The 19385-nt window shown below is 38.8% G+C and overlaps 1 protein-coding gene and 1 long non-coding RNA gene across 4 annotated transcripts in view; one reads left to right on the top strand and one right to left on the bottom strand.

Annotated features, from left to right (window-relative positions):
• LOC129649543 (uncharacterized) overlaps positions 1 to 11594 on the top strand; it is a 113730-nt gene extending 102136 nt beyond the window's left edge. The window contains exon 3 of the long non-coding RNA XR_008713155.1: positions 11463 to 11594. This is a non-coding gene — a long non-coding RNA (uncharacterized LOC129649543). The remainder of the gene's footprint in view (positions 1 to 11462) is intronic.
• The window catches only part of SSH2 (slingshot protein phosphatase 2), a 246769-nt gene that overhangs the window by 205323 nt on the left and 22061 nt on the right, over positions 1 to 19385 (bottom strand). The gene's annotated exons all lie outside the window — the stretch shown is intronic.

The raw sequence follows: 19385 nt of genomic DNA, 5'->3' as shown, positions 1-19385 counted from the left end.
AAAAGATAGAAAATTATTTTACACATTACATTTTCTAGTTTCTCCTTAATAAGTTTTGCATCAACCATAGTTACCTTCTCTATTAAAGCTAATTTAATAAATAACTCAGACAATTCCTCAAAGTATCACAGAATTCTTTGGCCTCCTTGGATCTTTGTTGGCCTCCTTATTAGGCTAACAACCAAGGAAAGACACAGCAACTGCCTGCAAGGTGTAATAGTGAGATAGAAAATACACTCAGATGAAGTAGTTTGTTGCAATCAGAATATAGAATATAAGCTTCTTAACATTAAGTAATTCTCAGAGACTAGAAGGGTTGTTACACATGGATTTAGTCCAATTTACACAGATGAGGGAACTAAGGCTGAGGGAGATCTAATGACCTGCCCAAGATTACCCACATGATTAATGGTAGACCTAGGACTTCCATTTCTGGTCCGTCATCTTTCTTTTAAACCAGAGGTCAAAAATCAGGACTCACTGGAAAAATTCTGTCTACAGAATTGTTCAGTATAGCCCCCATGGTTTTTTAAAATTATTAATCTGAATTCTTAAAGCAAGAGATACACAGAGATTTGTTACAGACTCTGTCTATTCCCTAAGTCTTGTGTGTGCTTGGGATTCTCCAGGCAAGAACACTAGATTGGGTTGCCATTCCCTTCTCCAGGGATGGAACCCAGGTCTCCCACATTGCAGGTGGATTCTTTACCATCTGAGCCACTAAGAAAACCCCTTCAGTTCAGTTCAGTCGCTCAGTCATGTCAGACTCTTTGCGACCCCATGAATTGCAGCACACCAGGCCTCCCTGTTCATCACCAATTCCTGGAGTTCACTCAAACTCATGTACCTACTGACCTGGGGAGTTCCCCTTTCAATATCCTATCATTTTGCCTTTTCATACTGTTCAGGGGTTCTCAAGGCAAGAATACTGAAGTGGTTTGCCATTCCCTTCTCCAGTGGACCACATTCTGTCAGACCTCTCCACCATGATCTGCCCCACACAGCATGGCTTAGTTTCACTGAGTTAGACAAAGCTGTGGTCCGTGTGATTAGATTGACTAGTTTTCTGTGATTAAGGTTAGAAAACAGGCAAGTAGTATGAATATGTGAATTGAGACTAAGAAAAAACCCCTTAGACAGTCTCAATTCACATATTCGTATTACTTGCCTGGTGCTGGTAGAATGAATTCTGACCATTTTCTGTATGCTCTCTTCTCTAATAGTAGATGCTGAATTTAAACAAGGAAGTCAAATAATTCCCTACCATCCCGAATCTCAAATGCCATTTTTAAAATTTTCCTTAATAATATTAGCTCATTTTTGAGGAGTGTGTGTGTGTGTGTTCATCATTCATTTGTGTCCAACCCCCTGGACTGTAGTTGGCCAATATCCTCTGTCCATGGAATTCTCTAGGCAAGAATACTGGAGTGGGTTGCCATTCCCTTCTCCAGGGGATCTTCCTGACCCAGGGATCAACCTGGGTATCCTGCATTGCAGGCAGAATCTTTACCATCTGAGCCACCAGGTAAGCCTCATTCTTTGTGTAGGACATATTATAAAAACACAGAGATATGCTCAAGGTTATAAAGCTCACTAGTGAAAGACCTAGGGCTAGACCCTGGGATTACGGGCTGGGTTCAGAGGCCTTTTATTTCTCTTCCAGTTTTATTTAAATATACATACAGCACTGTATAAGTTTAAGGTATACAGCATAAAGATGTGACTTACCTATATCATGAAACAATTTCACAGTAAGTTTAGTGACCATCACCATCTAATATAGATACAAAATTAAATAGCAAAGTTTGTGTAATGACAACTCTTTGGATTTACTCTCTGAACAACTTCCATAGTTGACCTACAACACTGTCAGTTCCTATTACACAACACAATGACCTTTCTCTATACATTTGAAAATGATCACCATGTTAAGTCTAGTTATGATGTCACCATACAAAGATATTACTTAGTTATTGACTATATTCTGCACACTATATATTTCATATCTGTGACATTTATTTTGCAACTGAATTTTGCACCTCTTAATCTCCCTCACCCACTTCTTTATTCCCCCATCCCCTTCTCCTCTGGTAACCACCAGTTTGTTCTCTGTATTTATAACTGTTTCTGTTTTATGTTTGTGTTGTTTTTTAGATTCCACATTTAAGCGAAATGATATAGTATTTGTCTTTCTCTGATTTATTTCACTTAACACAATATTCTCTAGGTCCATCCACGCTATAGCAGTGGCAAGATTTCACTCTTTTTATGGCTGGGTAGTATTCCATTGTATATATTCCACATCTTCCTTAACCATTCATCTTTTGATGGGCATTTGGGCTGCTTCCGTATCTTGGCTACTGTAAACAATGCTGCAATGAACACAGGGGTGAATATATTTTTGTTTTCTTCGGATAAATACCTAGGAGTGGAATTACTGAATCATATGGTAGTCCTACTTTTAATTTTCTGAGAAATTTTCATACTGATTTCTACCATAGCTGCACCCATTTACATTCCCATCAACAATGCATAAGAGTTCCTTTTTCTCCACATCCTTGCCAACATTTGTTAAATGTTATCTTTTTGATAGTAGCCATTCTGACAGGTGTGAGGTGATATTTCATTGTGGTTTTGGTTTGCATTTCCCTGATGATTAGTGATGTTGAGCATCTTTTCAGGTGTCTGTTGGCCATCTGGATGTCTTCTTTGGAAAAATGTCTATTCAGATCATCTGTCCATTTTTCAGTCGAGTTGTTTGCGTTGTTTTTTTTTTTGACGTTGAGATGTATGAGCTCTTGCATATTTTGGATATTAACCCTTTATCAGACACATCGTTTGCAAATATCTTCTCCAATTCAGTAGGTAGCCATTTTATTTTGCTGATAGTTTCTTTTGCTGTAGTTCGATGTAGTCTTATTTGTTTATTTTTGCTTTGTTCTCCCCTGCCTGAGGACATATATCCAAAAAAAATGTTACTAAGACCAATGTCAAAGGGAGTATGCCTACATTTTCTTCTAGAAGTTTTGTGGCTTCAAATCTTATATTTAAATCTTAAACCTTATATAAGATTGCTCTGGGCCGTACAGTAGGAAGATACACTGTGTTCATGGATTGGAAGAATTAATATTATTTAAATGACCATACTACCACAGGAAAAATACAAGTTAAAGCAATTCCTATCAAAGTACCAAAAGCATTGTTCACAGACCTAGAACAACTATTCTAAAATCTATATGGAAACGCAGGTAAGTCTTTTTATTCAGCTTTGAGCCCAAAGGACCAAATAGCATATCCCACAACAATTCATCTATAGTTTAATTCCCTCTTTTCAGAAAAATATTTATATCAAACTAAAAGTGAACATATTTCAGTCAAGAGTATATTTCATACAAGGTATAGTGAGTCTGAAAGATAAATAAGTAGCATCTACATGCTTATTATTGGAAAAGGCAATGGCACCCCACTCCAGTACTCTTGCCTGGAAAATCCCATGGACAGAGGAGCCTGGTAGGCTGCAGTCAATGGGGTCGCTAAGAGTCGGACACGACTGAGCGACTTCACTTTCACTTTTCACTTTCATGCATTGAAGGAAATGGCAACCCACTCCAGTGTTCTTGCCTGGAGAATCCCAGGAATGGGGAAGCCTGGTGGGCTGCCGTCTATGGGTTCGCACAGAGTCGGACATGACTGAAGCAACTTAGCAGCACATGCTTATTTTATGTTCCAGGTTTTCTTCAAATACAAATGCATAACCAATGATCACAAATGAACTGTAAGTGTTAAATGACTAAACTTTAGAAAAGAAGAAAACTGAAGACTAGAAAACAGAATTTAATATTTCCCTGCCAACATCTACACATATGTGAAATACTGAAGAGATCCCAAACCTCAACTACAGTAGCTATAAAATAAGTTTATTGTCAATCGGCCACCAAAGAATAGTAGGATGGCTTTTAGATGAAAAAGAGAAATAGAATCTTTATATTAAATAGAATTCAGTTCAGTTCAGTTCAGTTCAGTCGCTCAGTCATGTCCGACTCTTTGCGACCCCATGAATCACAGCACGCCAGGCCTCCCTGTCCATCACCAACTCCCGGAGTTCACTCAGACTCACGTTAATCGAGTCAGTGATGCCATCCAGCCATCTCATCCTCTGTCGAACCCTTCTCCTCCTAGCCCTAATCCCTCCCAGCATCAGAGTCTTTTCCAATAAGTCAACTCTTCACATGAGGTGGCCAAAGTACTGGAGTTTCAGCTTCAGCATCACTCCTTCCAAAGAAATCCTAGGGCTGATCTCCTTCAGAATGGACTGGTTGGATCTCCTTGGAGTCCAAGGGACTCGCAAGAGTCTTCTCCAACACCACAGTTCAAAAGCATCAATTCTTCAGCGCTCAGCCTTCTTCACAGTCCAACTCTCACATCCATACATGACCACTGGAAAAGTCATAGCCTTGACTAGACGAACCTTTGTTGGCAAAGTAATGTCTCTGCTTTTCAATATGCTATCTAGGTTGTTAATAACTTTCCTTTCAAGGAGTAAGCGTCTTTTAATTTCATGGCTGCAGTCACCATCTGCAGTGATTTTGGAGCCCAAAAAAATAAAGTCTGATACTGTTTCCACTGTTTCCCCATCTGTTTCCCATGAAGTGATGGGACTGGATGCTATGATCTTCGTTTTCTGAATGTTGAGCTTTAAGCCAACTTTTTCACTCTCCACTTTCACTTTCATCAAGAGGCTTTTGAGTTCCTCTTCACTTTCTGCCATAAGGATGGTGTCATCTGCATATCTGAGGTTATTGATATTTTTCCAGGCAATCTTGAGTCCAGCTTATGTTTCTTCCAGTCCAGCGTTTCTCATGATGTATTCTGCATATAGGTTAAATAAGCAGGGTGACAATATGCAGCCTTGACGTACTCTTTTTTCTATTTTGTAAACCATCTGCAGCATCCATTTCCCCAATTTTATTAATAACAAACTAATTTTAAAAAGTACACCTGGGAAATGTATTAGAACTTGAAAATTTTCCTAAAAAACTATAAAATGAACTCAAACGTTTAAAAGCTTCAGGGAGAAAAAAAAATTAAATGTCTCCATTGAGAAACAGCCTGCATAACTGGCTTCTTAAGATGTAAAGGAAAATTGTTTTGTTATAGAATTTAATGGCTAGAGGATTCTGGGACATACATAGGTTGGTACATAGCTATCAACTTTGTCACCTGAATAGCTATACAATGCTAAGGTGTTTTTTTTTTAACTTTTCCTGAGAATATAATTTTTAATTTTTAGGAAATGATGTTCTGGGGGCATACTCAGAACTGGACCATTCACTCCTTCCTAAAACTCTTTTGGCATCTGTGATACCACTTTCTACTGGTCTTCCTCAAATTGCTTTTCAGTTGTTCCTTCTCAATCTCTGTCAGGTATTTACTTTCTACCACTCCTTAAACACAAGGGCTCTCAGGCTCTGTCATTAGCATCTACCTCCATGGGCGTTCCTTCAGTGATTTCATCTCTCTCATTATAAACTAATTTCCAGTTTTTATCCCCAGTCCTCTTGAATATCCTACTGCCTAATGGGTACATATCTGCTTAGATGTTTCACAGGATTACACACTCAGCAGTCCACAACTGAACTCATCTTCTTCCTGCAGAAGCTTTACTTCTTGTATCTTTGTTAATGGAATCCACCACCTGCTCAGACCAACAAACTTGAAAATCTGAAAGAGTCAATTTAGTCTTCTCCTTCTGCCTCATCTCTCACAAACCATTATCAAGGCCCTATACCACTTTACTTTTTATATTTTTCTCTAACCTGTTTCATCCTCTCTATCTCAACCACAATTGCCTTAGCTTGGGCCTCTGTTAGTTTTAGGACTTAGCTACTGCAATGATCTCATCTAAGTCACAATTCTAACTTTGCTTCTGTGAATAAAGTTCATGTTCTTCATTGCCAAAAGCAGCATTTCCTGTGTCAGTTACCTATGGATGCTTATGAAAATGCCTATTTCTAGACCAGTCTGAAATTTTACACACTTCCCAAGTAATTGTGATACAATGTAAAACTTGAGATAGAAAGGCTAAAGTTTAAGTCCAAAATTCTTACCAAGGCACACAAGGTACTGAAGGACTTGGCCCTTTGTCTACTTAGCTCTCTAAGCTAGCATCTGCCTCTCTCCCCCATCAAGTCTTTATTATTTAGAATACTGAATTTTTCTGCACTTATCTCAGAGCTTTTGGTTTCCTTGCCTTTGTTTTTCTTCCCCTTTCTTCACTTCATCAAGCCTTACTCAACCTTTTTGGAATCATGAAAGAAGGTCTATCATGAAACTGCTTTTATTCTTTCAAGCAGACACTTAGCTCCCAAATCGTATTAACCAAAAACTGGCTTTCCTTGAAATGGTATCATAGAAAGATATTTGGTCTTTGTCCCTGGCTCCAGGCACAGAGCTCCTAAAGCCCTTGTGATTTCCTGAGTGATAAGGGTGATGGAGCATCTTTTGTTCTAATGAGGTGAATCTTGGTGGGTCCCTAAATAGCTTCAGGATGAGAACTAGTGGCCAGAACAATCAAGCCTTAATTAGAAGCTTGGAAATTTCAGCCCTACCCTGCAAACACTAGGAAGAGGAGATGGGCTGGAAACTGAGTTAACCATCAATAGCCAATGATTTAATCAATCATGCCTAGGTGATGCAATCTCCATAAAAACTCATAAAGGGCAGGATTCTGAGAACTTTCAGGGTGGTAAACACATCAAGGTGCTGAGATGGTGAGATACCTGGAAAGGTCATGGAAGCGCCACGCCCCTTCCTCATAGCCTGCCTTATGCATCCCTTCCTTTTGCCTAGTCCTGGAGTTGTATCCTTTTTAATAAACCGGTAACGGCAAGTAAAGTACTTCCCTGAGCTCTATGAGTGCTTCTAGCAATTATTATTGAACCTGAGGAGAGAGGTTGTGGGAACCCCTGACTTTGTAGCCAACCTGGATAGAAGTGTGAGTAATGTGGGGACTCAATACTTGAGAGACTGGTGTCTGAAGTAAGGACAGTCCTGTGGGACTACATCCTTAAATTTATGGAGTCAGATGGTAACTCTGGGTAGTTATCAGAACTGAACTGACACATAGCTGGTGTCCTCAAAGAATCGGAGAGTTGGTTGCTGTCAGGAGGAAAAACAACATCTCACTTGCCTTCAGAAGCATGTGTATTCTCTGAAGGAGATGGAATTTATGATTAGGAAAACAAGTAAAATTATTATCCTTCTCCATTTTTATGAATCTACTGCTAAAATCAAAGGCATCTCATTCTAATACCCAAAAACAACAAAGGAAGACTCTCTGGGATTTTCCACTGGCCAGATTTTAAAAAACAATCCTTAAAGTACCCTATTTGACCTGTTAAAATTGATGACAGGAAACTGGAATCATTAAGAGGAAATGTAACAATGCCTTTCACGGTACTGAAGTGGATTAAGTCTAATTCTACAGCTTCCTGAAGGAGAAAGCCCACGTTTATATATGGGCTTTTCTAATACCCTCCAAACTTAAACTCACATCAGTAAATGTCAGGTTTGATTAAGAGTAATTTTCATGAAAACTTAAGTATGATTCAAGTGAATAGAGGTTTCAACATTTATCAGAAGGCCTCTTTGTTTTCTCTTTGAAAACTGCTTCTGTTATAAAAATGCGTCGTTCACTGTTAAAGAAAAATGTTAAAAATATAAAAACATACAGAACATGTCAAGTCTTAAAGTGTTAGTCGCTGAGTCGTGTTCGACTCTTTGCGATCCCTTGCACTGCAGCCCTCCAGGCTCCTCTGTCCATGGGATTCTGACAAGAATACTGGAGTGGGTTGCCATTCCCTTCTCCAGGGAATCTTCCTGACCCAGGGATTGAACCCAGGTCTCCTGCACTGCAAGTAGATTCTTTACCATCTGAGCCACCAGGAAGCCCACAAGTCTTAAAAACTACCCATGATTCTACCATTCCAAGGGAATCAATGGTTTTATGTATTACCTTCTAGATACAAACGCTGAAAAGTGTTTTATTAAGTAAAAAGTGATTTTACACTGTAGAAGTGTTTTAAAATATGCTTTTATAAATGAAAATTTACTGTCATTGTAATTTTTTAAATTATTTTAAATCAAACAAATGAGGCAAGAATACATTGTTTAAAAAATTCCAACTACACTAGCAAACATAAAGTTCCTTTTAGAAAAATCCCAGGCTCAGTTTCCTCCCAAGTTAAGCGGACCTATTAGCCAGACTTTTAGATACGTGTATGTGTACATCTGCACAACAGAAATGACGTTTTATTTTGCGTAAACAGTATAATATTTGCATGTACATTCACAGTCACTCAGTCGTGTCTAACTTTCGGTGATCTCATGGACTATAGCCCGCCAGGCTCCTCTCTCCATGGGATTTCCAGGCAAGAATACAGAAGTGGGTTGCCATTTCCTTCTCCAGGGGATCTTACTGACCAAGGGTTCAAAACCACATTTCCTGCACTGGCAGACAGATTATCATTTACTGTCCTGTAATTTGCTTCCTTTACTCAGTATGTTATTTGGAAGTTCTTTCCCTGTTAATACACATGGATTTATCCCATTCTCCGTAAGCTCTGCCTAGTTGTCCTGAGTGTAAGCATTCTCATATGAATGAATACGGGATTTGTTTTGCTATTACAGACAATGCTACAACAATCATTCTTGTAGCATGTGCTTGAGTTACATGTAAGAATGCTTTTTTAAGGGTAGAAAACAAGAAAGGAAATTGCAGAGTCATAGGTACAGGTAATTTAAGTTTTAATAGATACTACCAAATTGCCCTCCAGTGGCTATACCAAATTCTAGGTTCACAAACAGTTTATGATACTACTTTTTGCTCTATTCCCTCATTCAGTTCAGTTCAACTGCTCAGTCGTGTCCGACTCTTTGCGACCCCATGGACTGCAGCATGCCAGGCCTCCCTATCTGTCACCAACTCCCGGAGTTTACTCAAACTCATGTCCATCGAGTTGGTGATGCCATCCAACCATCTCAACCTCTGTCATCCCCTGTTGTCCTCTTCTCCTCCCACCTTCAATCTTTCCCAGCATCAGAGTCTTTTCCAATGAGTCAGTTCTTTGCATAGGGGGCCAAAGTACTGGAGCTTTAGCTTCAGCATCAGTCCTTCCAATGAATATTCAGGTCTGATTTTCTTTAGGATGGACTGGTTGGATCTCCTTGCAGTCCAAGGAACTCTCAAGAGTCTTCTCCAGTACCACAGATCAAAAGCATCAATTCTTCAGCACTCAGCTTTTTTTTTACAGTCCAACTCTCACATCCATACACAACTACTGGAAAAACCATAGCCTTAACTAGATGGATCTTTGTTGGCAAAGTAATGTCTCTGCTTTTTAATATGCTGTCTAGGTTGGTCATAACTTTTCTTCTAAGGAGAAAGTGTCTTTTAATTTCATGGCTGCAGTCACCATCTGCAATGATTTTGGAGCCCAAGAAAATAAAGTCTGACACTGTTTCCACTGTTTCCCCATCTATTTGCCGTAAAGTGATGGGACCGGATGCCATGATCTTAGTTTTTTGAATGTTGAGTTTTAAGCCAACTTTTTCACTCTCCTCTCTCACTTTCATCAAGAGGCTCTTTAGGTCTTCACTTTCTGACATAAGGGTGGTGTCATCTGCATATCTGAGGTTATTGATATTTCTCCCGGCAATCTTGATTCCAGCTTGTACTTCATCCAGCCCAGCATTTCTCATGATGTACTCTGCATATAAGTTAAATAAGCAGGGTGACAATATACAGCCTTGACGTACTCCTTTCCCAATTTGGAACCAATCTGTTGTTCCATGTTCGTTCCATGTAGCTTCCTGACCTGCATACTGATTTCTCAAGAGGCAGGTCAGGTGGTTTGGTATGCCCATCTCTTTCAGAATTTTCCACAGTTTCTTGTGATCCACACAGTCAAAGGCTTTGGCATAGTCAATAAAGCAGAAGTAGATGTTTTTCTGGAACTCTCTTGCTTTTTCAATGATCCAACGGATGTTGGCAATTTGATCTCTGGTTCCTCTGCCTTTTCTAAAACCAGCTTGAACATCTGGAAGTTCACAGTTCATGTATTGTTGAACCCTAGCTTAGAGAATTCTGAGCATTACTTTACTAGTGTGTGAGATGAGTGCAACTGTGCGGCATTTCAGCATTCTTTGGCATTGCCTTTCTTTGGGATTGGGATGAAAACTGACCTTTTCCAGTCCTGTGGCCACTGCTGAGTTTTCCAAATTTGCTGGCATATTGAGTGCAGCACTTTCACAGCAACATCTTTCAGGATTTGAAATAGCTCAATTGGAATTCCATAACTTCCTCTAGCTTTGTTCGCAGTGATGCTTTCTAAGGCCCATTTGACTTCTCATTCCAGGATGTCTGGCTCTAGGTGAGTGATTACACCATCATGATTATCTGGGTTGTGAAGACCTTTTCTGTATAGTTCTTCTGTGTATTCTTGCCACCTCTTCTTAATATCGTCTTCTTCTGCTAGGTCCATACCATTTCTGTCCTTTATTGTGCCCATCTTTGCATGAAATGTTCCCTTGGCATCTCTAATTTTCTTGAAGAGATCTCTAGTCTTTCCCATTCTGTTGTTTTCCTCTATTTCTTTGCAGTGATAGCTGAGGAAGGCTTTATCTCTCCTTGCTATTCTTTGGAACTCTGCATTCAATTGGGCCTATCTTTCCTTTTCTCCTTTGCCTTTCACTTCTTTTCTTTTCACAGCTATTTGTAAGGCCTCCTCGGACAACCATTTTGCCTTTTTGCATTCCCTCAGTACACCAGTTATTATCAAATTAAATATGTTTGCTAACCCATGGGTGAAAGGTTTTATCTTATTTTTAAATTTCTCTAATTACTAATGAAGTTGAATGTATTTTCTTATGAGTCATTTTTATGAATTTGTTTATTTTTCCTATTATTGTTTTTAGGAGTTCTTTATGGATCAGGAGTACCAAGCATTTGCTCTATATACTACAAATACTTCTCAATTATTGCTTGTTTTGTAATGTAATTATGGTGTCTTCTTTTCTTAAAATTTATATTTGGACTTAGTCAAATTTATTAATCTTTTTTTTTAGGGCTTTTGTGTTTAGTCACCTACTTAAGATTTTTCCTTTCTCAAGGGAACATAAACTTTCCTATATTTTTCCTCTAATAACTTTATATATTTTAAAATGTGTAGGTCTATAACCCATCTAGGATTTGTTTTTCAGTTTGATCTAATGTGGGGCTCTAACTTTTGTTTTTATATGCACAGCTAATTACCAACTCCAGGTGTAGTTCTTCCTATCACCACTGATTTGAAACATTATTTCTATCATGCAGTAAATCCCTATATACACACATAGACCTGTATCTATTTCATTAATTTATACTGCTTCAGGAAAAGTTTATAATATATTTTTATATCCTCTAGGGCACATCTCCTCTAACCCTCTTATTTAAAAGTATCTTGCTGGGCGTCCCTGGTGGCTCAAAGCTGAGGAATCCACCTGCCAGTATAGGAGTCACGGGTTTGATTCCTGGTCGGAGAAGATCCCACATGCCGAGGAACAACTAAGCCTGTGCACCACAACTATTGAGCCTGTGCTTTAGAGCCCAGAACCACAACTACTGAGCCCACGCGCAACTTCTGAAGCCTGCATGCCAGGAGAGCCCATGTTCCACCACAGGAGAAGCCACTGCAATGAGAAGGTCCTGCACTGCAACTGGAGAGTAGCCCCCACTCGCCACAACTAGAGAAAAGCCCTCGCAGCAACAAAGACAAAACACAGCCAAAAATAAACAAATAAAGCATAAATAAATATATATATATATATAAAATAAAAATAAAAGCATCTTGCTATTCTTGAGCATCTTCTCTTCCACATGATTTTTAGAATCAAGTTTCAAAAAGCCAGTTAGGATTTTGAGGGGGATTGCACTGAAGCTCTAAGTTACCTGGGGTAGAAATGGCCTCTCTACAATATTAAGCCTTTTCTTTGAGGAACATGCACAGATCTCCACTCAGGTTTTCTTTTACATGCTTCAATAGGGTTCATATAGGTCTTACAGATTTCTTGTCAAAGTGCTGCCAGGCACAGCAGGCACTCTGTAAATGGTAGCTACTATTGTTACTAAGGGTTTATTGGTTGCAGTAGACTAAAAATAAACCAGGAAGCATACTCTAGAAACCACTGTCAGTTTCCCAGGACAAAACTAAATCTGGATCCTAAATTAGCCTTCAACCCCCATCTCCCTTCCTATTCTTACCTCTATTCCAATGAAAAGGTCCATTTTTCAGAATTATTTTAAAAATAAGTTTTTAAAAATCTAATTTTAGTCACTAATATAGTAATTCACTAGAGAATATATTTAAGCCTTGAACAGTCTCTGGGGAGATCCTTAATAAAACACTAAAAGCATCTAAAAATACATTTCCAAGACAGAGCATGTAAATCACATTTCCTGTGCAGGAACTGAGCTTTCTACTCTATGGATCCAGAGGTCAGTTAACAGAATTATCCCTCAGTGTGTTCTGTATGCCTGCCAATAATTACCATAAAATGCAAGGAACAAAACCCAATTAGAGTACTCAAATTATATTCCATGGTTTCAAAGACACTTTACCAAGAGTATACAGTAGCTTTGAATGCTAAAACGGAATAGGACCTTAGAGAGTCAACTCTTATTTCTCAGATGAGAAAACTAGGGCTGGATAGATGAAGAGATAAGCTAGGGTCATAAAATTAAATGGGAGCAAAGCCAGATGAATGGCTCTTCTACCATGCCAATGTTACTTCTTCCAGATCTGTATTACTTTGGGGCCACCTATTTCAGGATTCACCTATTCCTATGGATGATATTTTGGTAACAATGTAATAACCAGGATCAGTAATTAATTAATGTCATAAATGCAAGCTATTACCATAGAATGCATTCAATAGAATAAAAAAATGTCTTGAAGCATTCACGAGGATTTTTGTACATTTGGGATGTTATCATTATGGAATTGTTTAATGAGGATTAATGGAGGATAAGGTTGAGTTTTAGAAAAAAAAAAAACAACAGGGCACTTCAGGTGTGTTTCACAGATCCTCTTTTGTAGACCCATCTAAAATGACATATGGAATTTAGAGTTTAAGACAGGAAAGATACAGCAGGCCAGTGTTTCACATGAGCTGTTAAAACAACACGCCCTGAAGTCAGGCTCAGTTCAGTTCAGTCACTCATTCATATCTGACTCTTTGTGACGCCATGGACTATAGCACGCCAGGTTTCCCTGTCCATCACTAACTCCTGGAGCTTGCTCAAACTCATGTCCATCAAGTCGGTGATGCCATCCAACCATCTCATCCTCTGTTGTCCCCTTCTCCTCCTGCCTCAATCTTTCCCAGCATCAGGGTCTTTTCCAATGAGTTAGTTCTTTGCATCAGGCTACCTGGATTCTAATCCTGTTCTATCCCTTATCTGTTCTTCAATTTCCTCATCCGTAAAATGAAGACAATAAGAGCGCCTGTCCTCAGAAGGTTCTGGGATCATACCTGCAAACAGTTTAGAAAAGTGCCTGGCAGTTCAAAATAAATGCTCAGGAAATGTTGGTTATTCTTCTTTCTGTCTCTTTAAAGAAAAGAAAATCTGTGATCCTCACAGAACAGGGAATAGACCTATTTTTAAATGGGCTTCTGCACTGGAGGTTAAGGGACACTGTTACTAAATATTAATGTTAGAAAAGAATTTTTAGCTTTGTAATTTAATGTATTAAAAAAATTTAATGTAATTTAATTTAAGATAAACATTTCCTTCCTCATCTTTTATAAAAATCAGGATGATTTTACCAAATGCAGAACAGTGAAGATAAAGGAAGAAATTGCTTAGACAGATATTGCACTGACCTCACTATAGAAAATGACAGATACCAGCCAGAAAAAATCCTAAATCCAAGGTGGAGACTGGGGAGCCTTCATGGTCTCATGGAATGGTTAGAACAGACTTTGAAGAGCATCAAACATTAAGTGTATTCCTTTCCCACCAAAATTTCAGAAATCAGAATTGGAGCTTTATATATGATACTTAGTTCCAGAGTAGAGACAAACTTGGAAATTGGGCAACCCTCTGGGGTGGGATTTATATGACTACAAACTTAGTAATTTTTACAAATCAAACACTTTGATGCTTTATGTTGCTATAGTTTTAAAAGCAATGTTAATTACATAAACACCAGAAAAAGTCACTATAAAGAAAGGAAATTAAAATAATTTATGTAATTTCCTAAGTAATTTACTATCCTTCTAATTTAAAATAATGAAATGCATTTTATAGAAAAATTGAGTCTGGTTTTTTAAAGGAGCAAACAGTGTTGTTAACTGGATAGCCACCTGCAAACAAATTAAGTTGGATACTTAAACACAAAAATCAATTCAAAATGGATCAAAGAGCTAAATATAAGGGAAAAACTATAAAACTCTCAAAAGGAAACACAGGAGTAAATCTTCATGACCGCAGGGTTTACAAAGGATTCTAACATACACATTAAAAGCACAAGCACAAAACAAAAAACTAGATAAATTTGACGTCATCAAAATTAAAAAGTTTTGTGCTTCAAAGGACACCATAAAGGAAATAAAAGACAATCCACAGGAGAAAATATTTTCAAATCATATATCTGACAAGGGACTCGTTCCTAGAATATACAAAGAACTCTTCAGTTCAGTTCAGTTGCTCAGTTGTGTCTGACTCTTTTCGATCTCAACGACTGCAGCACACCAGGCCTCCGTGTCCACCACTAACTCCTGGAGTTTACTCAAATTCATGTCCATTGAGTCGGCGATGCCATCCAGCCATCTCATCCTCTGTCGTCCCTTTCTCTTCCCGCCTTCAATCCTTCCCAGCATCAGGATCTTTTCCAAAGTATCAGTTCTTTGCATCAGGTGGCCAAAGTATTGGAGTTTCAGCTTCAACATCAGTCCTTCCAAAGAACGAACATTCAGGACTGATCTCCTTTAGGAAGGACTGGTTGGATCTCCCTGCAGTCCAAGGAACTCTCAAGAGTCTTCTCCAACACCACAGTTCAAAAGCATCAATTCTTTGGTGCTCAGCTTTCTTTATAGTCCAACTCTCACATCCAAACATGACTACTGGAAAAACCATAGCTTTAACTGGATGGACCTTTGTTGGCAAAGTAATGTCTTTGCTTTTTAATATGCTGTCTAGGTTGGTCATAACTTCCCTTCCAAAGAGTAAGCATCTTTTAAATTTCATGGCTGCAGTCACCATCTGCAGTGATTTTGGAGCCCAAGAAAATAAAGTCTGCCACTGTTTCCACTGTTTCCCCATCTATTTGCTATGAAGTGATGGGACCAGATTCCATGATCTTACTTTTCTGAATGCTGAGCTTTAAGCCAAAGTTTTCATGCTCCTCTTTCACTTTCATCAAGAGGCTTTTTAAAAATTCTTCGCTTTCTGCCATAAGGGTGGTGTCATCTGCATATCTGAGGTTATTGATATTTCTCCCAGCAATCTTGACTCCAGCTTGTGCTTCATCCAGCCCAGCATTTCTCATGATGTACTCTGCATTTAAATTAAATAAGCAGGGTGACAATATACAGCTTTGACGTACTCCTTTTCCTATGTGGAACCAGTCTGTTGTTCCATGTCCAGTTCTAACTGTTGCCTCCTGACCTGCACACACAGTATTCTCAAGAGACAGGTCAGGTGGCCCGGTATTCTCATCTCTTTCAGAATTTTCCACAGTTTATTGTGATCCACACAGTCAAAGGCTTTGGCATGGTCAATAAAGCAGAAATAGATGTTTTTCTGGAACTCGCTTGCTTTTTCGATGATACAGTGGATGCTGGCAATTTGATCTCTGGTTCCTCTGCCTTTTCTAAAACCAGCTTGAACATCTGGAAGTTCACGGTTCACATATTGTTGAAGCCTGGCTTGGAGAATTTTGAGCATTACTAGCATGTGAGATGAGTGCAATTGTACTCTTACAACTCAATAATAAAAATGCAAACAACCCAATTTTTAAACATGGGGCAAAGTACCTAAATAGACATTTCTCCAAAGAAGATTTACAAATGGCCAAGAAGCACATGAAAAGATGTTCAACATCATTAGCCATGAGGGGAAAACAAAAATCAAAGCCACAATGAGACAACACTTCACGCTCATAAAGATGGCTAGAATCAAAAAGTCAGATTGCTAATTGGAAATCTTAAACACTCAAGTTTCTTTATAAGGAATGTAAAATGGTGCAGCTGCTTTGGAAAACTGTAAGTAACTTAAATTTTTAAACAGTTACCACAAGACCTAGAAATTTCACTCCTTACATGTACTCAAAAGAAATGAACATTTAAATCCATATAGAAACTTGTACATGAATGTTTATAGCGGCATTATTCATCCTGGCCAAAAGGTGGAAACAACATAAATATCTACCAGTGAATAAAAGGATAAACCAAATGTGACATACCAATATAATGTGATATTATCCAGCTATAAAGGAGTGAAACACTGGTACATGCCACAATATGGATGAGCCTTGAAAATATCATGTCAAGTGAAAGAAGCCAGTCACAAAAGACAACATACTAGATCATTCCATACCTATGAAAGTCCACAAGGGGGAAATCTATAGAGACAGAAAGTTGATCACTGATTGCTTAGGGTTGGGAGGGAATAGGATGGAGATAACGAGACGGCAAGAGGTTTCTTTCTGAGGTGATAAAAATGTTTTAAAGCTGTGGTACATATACACAATGGAGTATTACTCAGCCATTAAAAAGAATACATTTGAATCAGTTCTAATGAGGTGGATGAAACTGGAGCCTATTATACAGAGTGAAGTAAGCCAGAAAGAAAAACACCAATACAGTATACTAATGCATATATATGGAATTTAGAAAGTTGGTAACAATAACCCTGTACACGAGACAACAAAAGAGACACTGATATATAGAACAGTCTTTTGGACTCTGTGGGAGAGGGAGAGGGTGGGATGATTTGGGAGAATGGCATTGAAACATGTATAATATCATATATGAAACGAGTCACCAGTCCAGGTTTGATGCACGATACTGGATGCTTGGGGCTGGTGCACTGGGATGACCCAGAGGGATGGTACGGGGAGGGAGGAGGGAGAAGGGTTCAGGATGGGGAACACATGTATACCTGTGGCGGATTCATTTTGATATATGGCAAAACCAATACAATATTGTAAAGTTAAAAAATAAATTAATAAAAAAATTAAAAGAACATGTCCCCTCTAACAAAAAAAAATAAAAATTGACTGTGGTAATAGGTCAGAGAAGGCAATGGCACCCCATTCCAGTACTCCTGCCTGGAAAATCCCATGGACGGAGGAGTCTGGGAGGCTACAGTCCACGGGGTCCCTAAGAGTCGGATACGACTGAGCGACTTCACTTTCACTTTTCACTTTCATGCATTGGAGAAGGAAATGGCAACCCACTCCGGTGTTCTTGCCTGGAGAATCCCAGGGACGGGAGAGCCTGGTGGACTGCCATCTATGGGGTTGCACAGAGTCGGACACGACTGAAGTGACTTAGCAGTGGTAATAGGTACATACATCAGTGACTAACCAAAAACCACTGGCCACTTTAAATGTGTTAACTGAATAGTATGAATTTTATGTCAATAAAGTTATTAAAAAATAGTAAGTTTGGGACTTCCCTGGAGGTCCAGTGGTTAGAACTCCACACTTTCAATGCTGAGGGTGTGGGTTCGATCCCTGGTCAGGGAACTAAGATTCCACATGCCTGGTGGTACAGCCAAAAATATAAAAATAATAAATAATAAGTCTGAAAAATACTTTAAAGGGTCATCCCACAAAAAGCACCTGGACAGGTACTCATCTGATTTAGGTTCTAACCATGGATACTTTTACCAACACTCAATGGAAGAACCAAATTGGTTCAACTTAATCACAGGTTGGATCCACTGCACCAGAAGATTTCATTTGTTTAGTGCCTACCAGAATCATCCAAGAGTCTATTAACAATACACAGTCCTGAACTCCTTCAAGAGAGCTTTGGTAGGACAGAGATGAAGCCCATGAATCTGCTTTGCTATGTTTCCACATAAGTCCAGTGCAGATGATTAGCAAACACATTTAATATAAACACTTGCCTGTGCTATGCCATCTGGATGAAACCCATCAGATTTAATGTACATTTCTAAACAAATTCTAAAATGCTGAATATGTACCTTAGTTACAGAAAAAATAGCCTCCACACTTAACACTTTTTTGAAAATTAGTCCAAAGGTAACTACATCACTTTCAGACTTCTCATTTGAACAAAAGGGCCATCGAGCTCTAGAGAAAGAAGAATAAATAGCCATAAAAAGCATAGAGCTGGACTACATTCTTATATAGTGACACACTTAAATCAAAAGGCCTCAGTACAGCCCACATCACAAATACCTGGTACTACTAACTGGAGAATATTTACTCTTGAACATTTTAATGGTTATAATTCAGAGCCTTATGTCTTGTTCATACCATCACTTTCCTAGACTCTATCAGAATTTTAAAAAGTAAAGAAATAAAGTACAAGTAGACTTTTTCAATAGTAAACGCAAAAACAAAATAACTTCTAGAAGTTCCTTATCTGGTATTTCATCTGGAAAAATGTAGAAAGTCCAACACAACTCGCCTCTGTGAGTTCACCTTAAAAGGGGGACGGGGGGAGACTCGAAGTGCAGAGAAGACATGTCCCAAAGTTTATGAACTCCATCCCTCGGAGGGGAGGCAACATGCTTTCTAGACCTTCAGTTTATTTACTCTTGCTTCATACTCAACTCTGAAGAGCTTAGTTTCCAGGTTTTCTAGTTGGAAGTGGTTATGAAGCAGCAAATTAGAAGTAAAGAACTACTCAAAGACATGACGACAGCAGGAATGACAGCCAACACTATGACAATAAAGCAGAGGATTCGGTAAGGCTGTAAAAAGTACACACAAAAATATAACCTTACTTTGAACAGAATCTCCTAAGGGCATTACGGTACCAAAGCTCAGTGTAAAACTTCCCACTCTTCCAAAGCTAATCTCTCCATCTATCTTCTGGAACCTTCTCCTCCCATTTCCTCCAGACTCTTGCTCCATGAATTATCCTCTCTTCCTTATCATATATTGACCCTTTTCTTGCCCAAGGACTCCTTCCCCTCATAAGAAAAATATTCTCAAGTCTCTTCCAAATAACACAAAGGAGCCCTTCTTTCACCCACACTCTTTTCTAATTATTTTCTTCTTTCCTTCAGAAACAAGGTTTTGATAAGAACAATCTCTACCTGCTACCTCCCCTTCCTCACCACTCATTTATCTCCTAGCCGGCTACAA

This window comes from Bubalus kerabau, chromosome 4 (genome assembly GCF_029407905.1).
Source record: "Bubalus kerabau isolate K-KA32 ecotype Philippines breed swamp buffalo chromosome 4, PCC_UOA_SB_1v2, whole genome shotgun sequence".
NCBI lineage: Eukaryota > Metazoa > Chordata > Mammalia > Artiodactyla > Bovidae > Bubalus > Bubalus kerabau.
The sequence above is the reverse complement of the archived record's forward strand: the minus strand, read 5'-3'. Positions and strand labels throughout refer to the sequence as shown.